This window comes from Mycteria americana (assembly GCF_035582795.1).
Source record: "Mycteria americana isolate JAX WOST 10 ecotype Jacksonville Zoo and Gardens chromosome Z unlocalized genomic scaffold, USCA_MyAme_1.0 Scaffold_30, whole genome shotgun sequence".
Taxonomy (NCBI): domain Eukaryota; kingdom Metazoa; phylum Chordata; class Aves; order Ciconiiformes; family Ciconiidae; genus Mycteria; species Mycteria americana.
In genome coordinates, this window is record NW_027445437.1 from 2,031,352 (window position 1) to 2,043,655 (window position 12,304).

Genomic DNA, 12,304 nt, shown 5'->3' on the forward strand with positions numbered 1-12,304 from the left:
ATCTGATACCAAGTCCCCATATAGGTAATGTATTATGTGCCAACATATAGTAAAGCAAGTTGTGAACTAATTTCACTATTTTAATTACTTCTGGCCAAGAGAAAACGTTCCCTCTAGTTTCAACTGCAGAAATAATTTTCCCTTTCTGTCCTAAACAGCTGTGATGTATTGATGTATAGTTAAACTGCTGATAGGAAAAAGAAAACCACCGCTGAACTGCCGTTAGCATCAGCATCTTTGGTGATTTGTATGTAACTAAAACCAATTATTCACACGTACAAAAAGCTAACAGTCAAAATGTTGTTTCGGTTGCAAAGAAAATAGAGATATAAAGTCAATAACCTACCACACCTTCTTACATGGCCCATTGGCAAGGCGCAGAGAACAAATCCAGTTTAGGTAGCCTGCAATCTCCAAGACCTCTGCTTTATTTCACTTAAAAGTTGGAAAACACGTAGGGTGGGAATTCCCTCAAAATGTGCTAACTTTGAGGGAATTTGTGCTAGAATTGTCCTAGTTCTGTTATTGACTAGTTTTTGTGACATGACGGGGATGACACTTCTCTTCTGCAGGCAGAAATTACATCTTTTTTTTTTTTTTTAAGTTTCCTGATGCTATGGTTTTCTATAAAGCAAAGTGAGTGTGGTAACAACTGAAAAAATTAGGAGGCATAAACGCTCAGAAGCAGTAAGGGGAAAAAAATGGAGAGAGATTAGTGAAATGTTTGTATTAACCACGTTCCCGGATAAACTAAGTAAAAAAAGAAATTAAACCCAGAACTTTCTCTACCCCGTTTTGCAACGTCATTACTGACAACTTATCAACACGCTTTATACGCCCCGCGCATGCTTTGGCATAAATTTCATCTCGCGCAGGCCTCGGAGAACAGCATTTTTCATGCTCAAAACCAGAAGTATTTCCACGGTACTGCCTTACAGCTTCCACCGTGTATGAAGCCCTCCAATAGCTGCTAAATACAAGTCATTCCTCACAGCTCTCCCCTTCACTGTCCCGCAGATCTCTGCCCAGGCGGCTGCTCCCAGCCCTTCCGAGGGGCTGGGGACGCGGCGGGGCCGGCCTTCCCCTCAGCCGGGCGTGGAGCGGGCCCAAGCCGCCGCGGGCTGGGCCAGGGGAGAGCTCGCCGCCCACGCCGGCCGCCGGTACCCGACCGCGGCACCGCGACGCGGCCGCACTCGCCGTGCCCGGGCAGGCCTCCCGGCGCTCCTCGCCCGGCCCTGGCCCCGGCCCCGGCCCCGGCCCGGCGAAGGGCCCAGCCGCGGCCGCGTCCCTCCGGGCCCGCCCCCAGGTGCTCCCCCTCGGGCAGCCGCCGCGGCAGCACGGGGCCGCTCCGCCGCCCGGTTTCCATGGCGACGCCGGCTGCCTCTGCCTGCCGTCAGTCACGACGGCCGGGGTCTTTGCGACAGTGGTGGTAGGAGTCACGGCAGCCGGCGGCGTCAGCTGGTCGCCGCACCGGGCGCGGGCGAGGGAGCGCGGCGGGGGCTCGGCGCCCGGGGAACCCTCCCCACCGCGGACAGGTGAGTGCCCGCCGGCTGCCGGCGGCCTTCGGCCAGAGGACGCTCTCCTCCGCGGCCGGGCGGGTGGGCGGCGGCGGCGCCCGGCGGGGCTCGCCAAGGGCCCCCGCGCTGTCCCGGCCCCCGGCGGGCTGGCGGCGGCCCTCGGGCCCCCCCGTGCGGCGGGGCGGCGGCGCGGGCCGCCATGTTGTGCGGGAGGGAGCGGCGGCGGCGGCGGCACCTGCCTGGGGGCGATGGCAGCCTCCGCCCCCCGGGGGGGGGGCCCGGGGGGCGGCAGCAGGTGCCGGCCCCGCGGCGGCCTGCGGGCTGCCGGCCCCCGCCCGCTGAGGCGGCGTGAGCGGGGCGGAGGTGGGCCTCGCCGCGGGCTCGGCCCGGCCTGCCCTCGCCGGGGGGCGGACGAGGGGCGGTTCGTGCGCTGGGAGAAGGGGTCAGCCCCGCCACGGGAAGGCGCGGCGGCAGGACGCCCCGCTCCGCGGGGAGCGGCGGTGCGCGCCCCGGCCCTTCCCGCCGCATCCACGCCGCGCCTGGGAGCCGCCGGCGCCCTGCGGCAGGAGGCCGGGGGGCTGCACCTGCGCGGGCAGCGCCGGGGGCCGGCTCTCCGCCGCAAGGCTTGCGGGGCTCGGCCTTCCTCGGGCTGTGCCTCCGGCGAGTTTCGACCCAGCAGGCAGCACCGGCCTGTGCGCAGCAACGCCTGGGAGGCGTCACGGGAGCCGGGCATAAGCCAGTAATTAATGGGACGGAGAGCTCTTTGTTAATGGAGAGGTATCTAAGGAGCGACTCTTCCTACAGAAACCTCTGGGAGATAATCCTTCGTAGGAACTTGAATTTCTCTTAATGGCAAGTTTTTGTTGCATCGCAGCCTCTCCAATTGATTTCCTTTTTCCGTGACAGCCGTGATGCTGTTGGCAGCTAGGGATATGATTTAGAGTTTACTTTGCAACCGCTTTGGATAACTGTCCATCATGTGATCATGACAGTTTTAAAGAGGAAAAATGTATGCAGGTTTAATGTGTCATCAACTTAAGTGCCAGAAAAACCTGCAAACGGCTTTCAAAGGTATCTGTTAACTATAATGAAGGATTTAGAGTCCCAAATTATTATTTCCTCTCTTTGGTGTTTTATAACCTTCTACGTATACAGGGAGTGCTGTTTTTTTGGGGGGAGATAACCAATCTTGCCTTCATATTGTTAAGTACTTTTAAGTCAGGCTCTTGTAGTCATTCACTCAGCTGGGCCAAGGGGCAAGCACTAATCTCTCGTTGGATTGTTGCTGTTGTTATTGCCACCTGATAAGGAAGAGCTTGGTCTTAACTAGTTACTTTTCTATTTCTGTTTTGGAACACAAGTTTGTATTTGTTGAATTTATTTTTGATCTTGAGCGTATTGGGAAGGTTTGATGGTAATGTGATCTTTTTATTTAGATTACTGTAACACCCAACGGCCAATTCGAGACATAGAGCCCTGTGACAAGTATTGTCTTGGGGTGCTTGAAATACAAATATGTTGTACGATGTAGTGTTGCTTTTTGGAAATGGCTATTACAGATAAATTGACTTAGGGGGACGTAGAGGTACTGGCTGCACAATGTTATGGAGAAGCTCATGATTTAAGGGAAAAAGCAAAGACGACTTGATGTGATGAATTTTGGATGAACAAAGTAGATGGGGATAACAGAAGGCCAGGTGCCATTAATTTTTTTAATCCTTCATCAGCATAATGAGAATGAGGGGTTAGTCATTATTATACCTGGATTGAAATCACCTTGTCACTTCACATGAACTTCAGTGTAGCCTAACAGTTTTGACCAAGTTCAAAACAGTAGGTTGGTTCTCTCCTGCAGATATGCTTAGTTCTAATAAGTAGGGTTAGCGAGGTCAGTGTGAATATTCATAGTCGTAAAATTAAGTGTGCTGTGTTTACGGAATTGGGGCCTTTGAAGAGTCCTTGCAGCTCTTGGTTATGTAGGGATACATCAGTTCTCCTTGGTAGCTGTTGGGGGCTTTTTTGTGTGTATTGAAACAAGTAAAGCTGAGTATCAAGATGAATGTAGCTGCCAGTTTAACTCCCAGCTGCTGTCCCATTTTGTGCGTGTATTTGTGAGTGCATGGGGGTGGCATTAAAACTCTGGGTTTACCTAGCTTTTTGCTAAGCCAGTTTCCTGACTTTGCTGTCATCATGACCAAATTGTTTCTTCGTTGTACAGCTAACCAAATGGATTGCATTCTTCACCTGTTTACTCACAATACTCTCTTAGAGAAGAATGACATTTTAAAAATACTTCTTTTTATAAGTGGTTTTTAGCATAGTGTTGCCATAATCTTTTTGTAGTTGCAAATCAGAAAGGTGTGCTGTTAATTGGATAAAGCATCAGTTACCATTCTCTAAGTTTCATATTCAGTGCTTATCAGATGCGAGCTGAAATGAGAATGGTTTGCTACATGTGTCAAAATGCAAGACCTGACCTGATAGATTGTTTTATAGTATTTTGTATCCTGCAGATATGGTCCAAAATTTCTTTTAGCTAAAAAGGAAATTTAAAAAATGGGGGATTTATTTGCTTGAAAAAGTATTACCTTTTTAAAAGCTTTCTCAGACTTCTTGGTTGGCATGGATTTACAAAGAGCAAGTTGTGCGTAACCAACTTGATAGCCTCCCACGATGAGATGACTGGCTTGGGGGATGAGGGAGAGCAGTGAGTGTTGTTTCTCTTGACTATCATGAGGCTTCGACACAGTTTCCTGTAAAAAGCCTTACAGACAAGCTGATGACACATGGGTCTGGATAAGCGGAGAGTGAAGTGGATTCAAAACCCATGGAATGGTCGGGCTCAAAGGGTTGCCAGTGGCAGCACGAAGTCCAGCTGGAGGGTGGCTAAGCACTGGAACAGGTCGCACAGGGTGAGGTTGTGGAGTCTCCATCCTTGGGGATAGCCAGCACTCGACTGACGCTGTCCGGGACAACCTGCGGTAGCTGACCCGGCTTTTGCAGGGGGTTGGAGGGTATGATCTCCCAAGGTGCCTTGCCAACCTCGGCTGTTCTGCGATTCAAACTCATTTTGTTAGATTAACGATAGCTTAAGAAAGCAAAAATATTTTGCATTTGATCCCTTTGTAGTGAGTCAAAACTAATTCCAAAAGACTCTGAAAACTACTGACAGGCCTTTAGAAACAAGCAGAGTTTAATTGACATAGCAAACTTTACTGACCATTTGTATTTAATAACAGAATTGTTTGCTTATTCACCATCTACTTAAAGAAAGGTGCGATTGTCTAAATACGTGGGTTCTGATAAGGAAAGATTTCTGCAACTCTGGGTAAAGTACTCTAATTTTCTTCTCCCTACCTCATTAATCCTTTTTCTCCGTCCCCAAGTATTAAATGGAAAAGGCCATTTGTAGTTAAATTTAAAATCATCAGATTTTTATAGAATGCCTTGGATTATTCAGACGAAAGCCATGATGTAACAGAAATGAGCCTTTACCATAAATGTACGATTGTCTTTATGTAAATGGTTTTAGGAGGGGTGTTACAATGCTTGACTAATGTCTTTTTGAATGAGAGATTCTGTATGCGTGAAAAATATTAGGCATAAAAATTGCTCTTCATTTGAAAATATGCAATGCACTTAGAAGGTTTGTCCTGATGTCATGGATGGCAGCCATCTCTGTACTTACTGGTGGCAAATCTGAATAATAACATAATTTAAATTCTGCTGAAAATACACAAAAATGGCATTAACATGTGGTAAACATTGATAGGGAAACAAATTGTTTATTCTTAACCTTTCTGAGTTGCTTTGTTTGAACATAAGCACAGTTACATTTATTTAAAAGCAGATACTCATTTGGCAGCCTTTAACGGTTCATTTTGGAGCTGTTACGTACTGATAGCATACACGATAAAGAAACAGTCAGTTCATAGATGTATTTTTTTTGGTAGATTCTTTTAGTGTCCACACATATCCCAGATTTAATTCTTTATTACGCATGTACTTAATTGAAATAAATGTGTTCGGAAGGAGCTCTTCTTGGCTTTTGCTGTGGTCTGTTAAGACAAAGGTAGATAAATATATCTTTTTACTTCTTTTCCCCAAAGAAGCGCTCCTTTCTCCTGGCCTGCCTTGTATCCTTCCCACGTGCCTGCTGTACCTGGACGCGTCTCCCCAAGGAAACGGGCCGAGCGCAGGGCTCGCTGAGCTCAGTCTGGGCGGCGTCGTGCCACAGTGCTGTAACGGGACATGAAAGTACTGAAGTATTCCACCAGTCTGGCGGGGCTGATGTACAGCTGATACTCTCTGTCTCTGTTTGGGAGATACCGCTGTGATTTGCTCCAGACCAGAACAATCCGTAGCACCTGGGCGTGCAGCGCTTCCAAAAGCGCCCAGGTAACTGTGAATTCCGGTGGGGTCACACGTGGAAGATCACCACGATGGTTGCTTAGCACTCGTGCATGTAGACTAAACCTAAAACAGGTTTCTTTTTGGCCACAAAACTGAAGTTACTCTCCTGGTTTTGCAGTTGTGGCGATATTACCGATGTTTTTAAGTTATGTGTGCAAACTGTTAGGACTAAGTGCTGTAAGAGGGGGAAGAATTTGTGTGCTTCTGTCTGCCTCGTCTGTGCTTTAAAAGTCGTCGGCAGATCAAATGAGTTGGGCAGCGTGTTTAGTTGTACCAAAGTACGATGTTGATCGTACCTTCTGATTATCTCACCTGGAGACATCTCCAATGCCGTGTTCTGTTCTCCCTTCCTTTCCTTTAGCTTTGTTTTCTACTTGTACAGTCTGCAGCATTATTATCCCTGCTTCTTCTTAAACCTTTCTTCATATATCTACCCACTGGTGTAGATGAGGGCAAGGAAATCTAGGTACGCATCAGATCCCGTACTGGCCACAACGGTTTCTCTTTCTCTGCACACAGGGCATGGAAGTACTACCAGCTAGAGGATTACATCCGCTTGCTAGTGACAGGCCTGAAAGGAAACTGGTTTCATTGTCCTAAGGCAATGCAGAGGGGAAAAGCCGCTCTCACTAGCTGCTGGGCTTCCTCCCATAAATTAACTTTGTTTGGGTGCTTTTTCTATCTGTAAAAATCCTTAGTATGGATGCTGTTTCAGGGTAAATAACTTGAGGCTTACAAGGTTTAATGAGGTCTCAAGGCTTCCCATCATGACTGAAAGTTGTGGGAAGACTTGAGGAAACTGCAAACAAAATGTTCCTGTTTCAGGAACAGTTTGTACACAGGTGGAGGAAGGCTTGTGGATTTTTTTTGCCTGTCTGTTGCTGTCACTTGGAAAGATAAAAGTATATGCAAAAACTGGATGGACAGGAATGCTAATCCTTTCTTAAAATACTGGAATGCGTTTCCAAGCGTGAGGTGGGGTAGAAGGTAATAACCCATATGATAAAGGCTTTGAGTCCTGCTGTGGTTTGTATGCAGAATGTTTTTGTTTCGGTGTTGTTCCGATTTGCTGCTTATTGGGTTTATTTTATATGAGAGATGAGGCAGAGGGCCAGAAAAATTACATGACTCTACCTTTAATCTCCTATAGAAACAAGGTTTATAAAGCTCTCTGACCGTGCATCTGACCTTTGTCTTTATACCCATAGCTATCGTACCTGGTCATTCTCCTGATTATATTGAACAATAAGCTACAGTTAACTGAAACATTTTCTGTGCATCTGCCCTGTACCTTCATCATCGGACTTTGATTTGAAATTACTATTATGTTTTCTGATTATAATTTGGTTCAATAAGTTAGCTGCGAATAGTTTAACTGTAGCTTACTAGTCCTGAAAGTGCTAGTTAGTGTTTAGAGGACGATGGCTTGATTAAGATGTTTATGTGAGTCTTTGATTCAGTATTTTAGACGTTGTACTTAAGAAATCAGTTAATAGCTTTACTCAAATAGGAATGTATCCCAGATTATGAAATTTGCCTAAATACCAGCCTCTAAGCAGTGCAGTTGGAATAGTCACTTGACCATTCTAGCAGATTAGCAGATGATCCCAAAAAATTAGAAATAATACGCTAATCTGAAGAATCACTCTCTCTTTCAATACAAAGAACATAACTGAGATGTATGTGTATATAACTCTTAACTGGATTATATTTTGATGATATAGCGGCCCTAGTAACAGAAGCATGAAAAAGGCTGAGGCACTCAGTGCCATTTTTGCCTTGGTTTTTACAGGGTAAATAGAAACCCATAGGACCAGGCAGTGGTTAACGTGGTTGGGACACTGCTCCCTGTCGTCGGAAGGTCGTGGTGATGGGGGGAAGTTCGTGATGACCGTGGAAAGTCCTGCATCTGAAATGGCACACAGGCTGGGGGACGGCAGGCTGGACAGCAGCGTCACAGAGAAGGAGCTGGGCATCCTGGCAGATGAGCAGCTGTGTCTCCGTGCGGCCAAGAGAGCGGCGTGCCAGACTCTCTTAGCGAGGCTGTAGCCAGCAGGTCAAGAAAAGGAAGCGCCAAACAGAGAGGAAGGGTTACAAGGCTGCACTGCAGTACTGCGTGCCGTCTGGGGCTTCCAGGGAGAAGGCAGGCGCTGATGTGTTGGAGTGATCCAGCGGCAGGCTATCGGGGTGGTTCAGCCTTTGGGTCTGCAGCTAGGTAAAGATACAGCAGCAGAAGGATGGAGAGCTGAGAGACTTCAGTTTGAATGAAAAAAAGAAACACATCTTTATTTTATAGCTTTCTAGTCGTTGTGTCTGGCGAAACATGCCCCGCCACTCTGGACTATTCTGGTACATCCTCGAGAGACGGCAACTTACGGGTGTAAGTAGCAGTTATCTGCTGTAGGCGATGAGCGGAAGAGCCAGCGTTATTTAGAGGGAATATGGGAGACTGTATGGGTTTCGGATACGAAGTGGCACCTATCAGAGTTGTGGAAAGGGACAGAAGAGGAGGGGCTTTGTGACTCCAAAAAAATGAGTGGAAATAACTTCCCAAGGCACTACAAAAGGTAGTGAGGCTGTGATTTACACTGCAACTCTCACCTTATGAAAAACACAAATATGAGGGAGAGAAAAGATCCTCTGTTGCGGGGCAGAGAACGAAAAAGAGAGCCTGCGCTCTGTCAAGTCTTTTCAGGAAGGTCTTTTCCCACGCCCCTGCATCTGTGTGTTTGTTGTCTCTTTGAGAGAGGTAATTTGAAAGTGAAGGAAAATAAATACAAGTATGCTTTTATATATACACACACCCCTACATATGTGCAATAACACAAACTCATTCTCTTATTGGGCGTTGGGAGGAAGAAAACTGGGATTCCGGCACTTGTGGAAGGGATAGGGGAGAAGTTAACAGTCGTCCCTGTGAAGCCAGAGGGGTGTTAAGCAGAAGAACTCCACTCAGTTTGACATCTCCGTTTTCCAGTTCAAAGTTCCAGTTCCCTTTTCTGCAAAAATAGTTTATTCTAGAGAGGTATAAATAACTAAAATGTGGGATTATATTTCTAATGATTCTCTGCATGCTTTTTGACCATTTGTCAATGGTACACTGTTTATTTGCTACTGTAGTTTGTCATCATTGATGTAAAAAAATTATTGATTGTTTACAGACAATAAGTGAGTTTTGGTTTTTGCAGGGGATGTATTCAGTGTTTGCCAAGGGTAGAGCAGGGTTGTTCTTTGTAGCCTGAATTCTTCAACTGTTAAAATGAGCTTGTGGTATTTTCTGAAAATGAAGTTTTTAATGAAGGCATTGCGGTACCATAATAAAAAACTAGAAGGAAAGAGGTAGTTTTTCTTTTTGCTCTCTCTCCCAAGGGTTGATGTTGAATATTTTAAGAATTCTGTTTGTCTTAGATAAAAGTTTTGAAATGTGACTATCTGTATGCCTTTAGAAAGTGTTTTGCTGTTAATGTTTTCAGTGCTTGCTCTCATGATTTTCTGCATGGAAAGTATAAAATACATTAGGTTACTTATATGTGCTAATATTTTTCTATGTTGTAATATCCTATATGTTCCTTTTGAAAATTCCGTTTAAGAATGTATTTATAGTGTTGTCAATTTTGGAGTTTTTAGAAGTAGTTTGGAAGAGCATTAAACTGACTGCAAAATTTCTAGGAACAATTTTGTGCCCTGGTAGGGGAACTTCTATATTCGCTCAAAAGCGGAGCCGTTTGCATCGCCAAAACAATTGGGTGACACGTAAATACTGTGACTTGGTCCCTGAACTGTCAGCAATAGGAGATGAAAGGAGAGATTTTTATGCTGCTTATCAGTATTTTTACTCCTAGATTTTTCCGCTCTGAAATTATTGATGGATTGCTTTATTAACCATTAAAATTTAGTTCATAGGTTACACTGGTGATCAAATATCATTTACATTATGAAGAAGAAAACCTCAGAGGAAGTACTTTAGAGGTCACTGCTAAACCAGCGTGTCTTTTAGTCAGGGGGGCGAGAGGAACGCTCTGTGCGCGTTACCTGCGGGGGCTGCGGTCGTAGCAGCTTTTGGGATTAATTCGGGCACAGCTTTGCATTTCTAGTCCACAGTAGTGGAGCTGTGAAGGGAGCTTTTTGTAGGTAGCGAGGGCAGAACGCTTTGTAAAGAATGTCGTACCTTGATTGGTAGTCAAGTGCTTCAATATATATGAAGCAAAGACATTTCCATCTCTCCCCACCTTTCCTTGTGCGTCCTTTGTTTTATTTAATTAACAAAAATTGGGTGGTAAAAGAGTTAAATGGTTATTTTTGTTTGGTTTTGGTGATTGTTGTTGATGACGATTGCATTTTTTGTATTGCATCTGGACACTTTATTTCTACTTTTCACTGTATTTTTATGATTATTTTTCTGTAAATCAAGTATTTTTAGAATCGTAGCTCTTTAGTACGGTCACTGTATTATTTAAAATCTTTTAATTCTTTTATGGCTCTGTATTGTGATCGTCCAGACAGAACAATTGATCCGGCGTTGCATAACAATTAACACTACATTTACAGGCATGTTTTACAACTCCTAGTTTCAGTGTAGCTTGTAGTATGTTGCAATAGATGAAATGCTTGATTGTTGGTCTTTATTTAGACTTGTTCATTAAATTATAGCTCTTAATGAAATAAATAGTTCTTAATGAAGATAGTCCAGTGAGATGCAAGAAGTGAGTTGGCATAAAATGGCACTTCTTAGTAAGTGATATTACTGGTTTTATGGTATGGGTTTTGTGAAAAATGACCACGCATCTCTCGCTTTTCAGAAGTTTGAGGCTTGGTACATCCAGCTGGCCCTGGAAGCTGCTTTACAGTTTGTAATACTTAGCTAGTCATTATTCTGCTCTCGCTGTCTTCCCTTCCCCCATTTTTCCATGTACATTATCATGTTCGATTTCTCTGGCTGCAGAGGTGGTTTGCCCTAGGAGTATAGGCAGCATTTGGCAAAATTAATAAAAAAACCTAATTTCTTGAAGAAATTGCACTGTAATTTTTATATAGATGAGAGATGGCATTACTTTATGTTGAACTCCATGTAGTATAGTAAAAAACAGTGTTTTGAAATGCTGGTTTTGATGCAGAAAGCACTTGTTTAAGTGTGCAAGTCACCTCTGGGAACGGCCAGGGTAACGTAAGATCAAAAAGTCAAGTTTGTGGTTGGTGCGAGCAAGGTCTTTGTAGTTGCCTCCCTATATCAAACCTGAGTTTGTCTCAAAGGGGAGATGTGAAACCTGGCATGATAGCTTTCAGTGGCACTGAAGATTGTTGAATTAAATTCCCACAACTTCCATGGAAATCTGGAGCTCATGCTTGTGCTTCCTTGGAAGAAAGGGCAGGCAGGAGTGTTTTGGGGGGGGGTGTTTGGCAGTAGCTGGGCAGTGGGTCAGCACGGCGCTGCTCCGTTCCTAGTTAGTTCCTTCTAACCATCACTGTTGTCTGATCGGAATATCACGGGAACTCAGAGGGGAACTGTGGTTATCGCAGTGGGGAAGTGGAGTTGTAGTGAACCTCACTTAGATTCAGAATGACCTTTATTTTTCCTCTGTCATAATTCAGAATTTTTTCCCCTCTGCTGAAGTGCCGTAAAACACGTTTACATATCTGTAAACAAATGCAAATATTGCCGGATCGCTCAAGCCGGAAGAATACGTATGTATCTACAGAAAGACAGGACAAGATACATTTTTAAAAAATATTTCTTCAGTGTTTGGTGTGTTTATACTCCTCTAAATCAGAAATGCTGCTCTGGTGTGAGCTGTGGTACGTTCAGAACATAAACCTGCACAAAATAGTACATAAGGAGGGTTTATTTATTTAACACAACTGTTTCACCCATTCATTTATCACAAAATGCTGCAAGCAATAACTTTCCGTAACTCAAACTTTCACTGCGGCTGAGTAACTCTTACAACTCTGAATGCAGAATAAGAGATGGATAAGAAAAAGTCAGTCGCTCCTGACATATTTTCTCTGCTTGATGGTTACGCATGCCATTTTTCAGTTGTTTCTGAGAGAGTAATAGTAACTGGAATGGATCTTACGTATGTCTTTATATAAACTCACAGTTGGTACGATCGAAATATAACTTAAATTCCAGCATTTTTATTTCTTGAGTACAGAATATACCCCCAAAGCATACCCAAAACAATCATGAGCTCAGTCGGTTACCTGGAAAGCCTAAGAAAGTCTTGTATTTACAGTTTCCTTTTCCTGCGCTGGACTTTCTCGTGTTCCCTGCCACGGGGGTGCAGGCAGGGCGGCAGGCAGGGAGGCAGTCCCCAGAGCTGCTGCCTGCATCGGCCCTTGCCCCGCCGGAGAACGGACAATACACTGACGAGCTC

The 12,304-nt window shown here is 45.0% G+C and overlaps 1 protein-coding gene across 7 annotated transcripts in view; it reads left to right on the plus strand.

Annotated features, from left to right (window-relative positions):
- The first annotated feature begins 1,995 nt into the window (after window positions 1–1,995).
- WDR7 (WD repeat domain 7) overlaps window positions 1,996–12,304 on the plus strand; it is a 144,260-nt gene continuing 133,951 nt past the window's right edge. For 4 of the 7 annotated variants that reach the window (XR_012773567.1, XM_075489070.1, XM_075489068.1 and 1 more), the window contains exon 1: window positions 1,997–2,256. The gene's annotated coding sequence lies outside the window, so the exon portion shown is untranslated. Of the gene's footprint in view, window positions 2,257–12,304 lie in introns of all 7 variants that reach the window. The other 3 variants (XR_012773568.1, XM_075489065.1, XM_075489064.1) reach the window with 3 other exon arrangements.